The sequence below is a fragment of the Rutidosis leptorrhynchoides genome, chromosome 3 (genome assembly GCF_046630445.1).
Source record: "Rutidosis leptorrhynchoides isolate AG116_Rl617_1_P2 chromosome 3, CSIRO_AGI_Rlap_v1, whole genome shotgun sequence".
Classification (NCBI taxonomy): Eukaryota; Viridiplantae; Streptophyta; class Magnoliopsida; order Asterales; family Asteraceae; genus Rutidosis; species Rutidosis leptorrhynchoides.
This window is the reverse complement of record NC_092335.1, coordinates 264382872-264384676: the sequence shown is the minus strand read 5'-3', so window position 1 is coordinate 264384676 and position 1805 is coordinate 264382872.

Genomic DNA, 1805 nt, shown 5'->3' with positions numbered 1-1805 from the left:
AAGGAAAATATCTTAGTTTCTAAATTTCTTTAAAATTCGAGTTTGAATTATGAATGGTTTCTGGAGAAGTGCTGGGAATTAAAGCATAAGTTAGTATAATATAATGACGTCAGGCCAACGTGATTATATTACAGTAAGTCATGCTGAATTTTTAATGGAACGTGATGATGGTTCACAGATCTTACTCTCATCATGTGCCATGATACATAACTCTTTCATTCTACTTAACCTCTGAACATATCAAGAAAAATATATTCTTGATAGTTCTATCTTAACCAAATCAAATCGTGCTATTACGTTCCTTCTTGCTTAAAACGTTATAATCATTCGAAACTCATCATCTACAAATTGTGGACCATTATTCGCTTGATTTAGAATCGAGAATAGAATACAAAGGCAAAGAGCTTTGAAACATAAGGGAAGATATAAAACTCGACAACACAGAAATTACAAACCATGTATATCAGTGCGTATAGCCATAAAAAGACACGGGAGAATTAAAAACACTATAATCCCAAGGTAATAGTAGAAGTGAATAGATTCCTCCAGTGGTAGATGGAAAAGAAGAATGACAAATACGATAGTTAGGATAAGTACAAGGATCAGAACTGGATTAAGCACTTTCAAACTCTGTGGAAATGTGAATTAAGAAAGAAATTATTGGAGTGGTGAAAATTAATGGAACGGAAAGGTAAATTTATAGTGGAAATATCAGACAAAGCAATCGAGGCAGATGATCGCATTTAATTAAAGAGATCCTAATTTCCTTATTTACCGATGAATCAAATCTCATATCGATACGAAGATTTTCTTTAAATCCCTTGAATTCCAGAATTCAATCCCCCACGTCAAAAGTTAAGACGCACCTTATTTTCTAAATTCAACCATGACCAGTCAAAATTTATGATGAAACTTGCATTTCTCATTTCACTATTTAGTGATAGCTTCACTTATACTCTTCGCGTAATCGAATTGTTTTATCCATATCATTCAATGGTGATAAAACTCTAATTTTCAACTATTATTCGTCATGAAAATTTTTTTATTGTTAGTCATGACGACCACACTCAAATTTTGGGACGAAATTTCTTTAACGGGTAGGTACTGTGACGACCCGGAAATTTCTGATCAAATTTAAACTTAATCTTTATATGATTTTGATATGATAAGCAAAATCTGTAATAGTGAAGTCTCAAAAACTCTGAAATGTGTTGATATATTCAATTACCCTTCGACTGTTTCGACGATTCACGAATAACTAGTTGTAAATAAATATGTAAATATATATGTAGATATAAAAATAAATATAAGTATATATATAATACTTTGAATTAATAAAGTATACTCTAACTAATTAAAACTTAAAATGTAAAAATAACAAATAGAATAATTAAGTTACCCTGAATATATAAATATATATATATGTTTCTGTAAAATATATATAAATGTATAAATATCAACTATTTAGTGAAAGTCAGCGCATAGAATAATATTACATAAATCATACATAATATTATATTAAATTATAAATTTGAATATAATTAAAGTATTAATATTAATACCATTAAAAATTCATCATGTTTATTATGGTTAATACTGATATTAATATTTGTAGTAGTACTTCAAAAATGAAATTTATATATGAGGTCCAAGTTTTATTATTATCAATAATAATATTAAAATTATTATAACTAGTATTATTATTTGTATCATTAATAAGATTATTATTATTATTATTATAGTACTAGAAAATAACACAAATTTAATCATTTTTTTATCATTAAGAATATTACTAATATAATTTT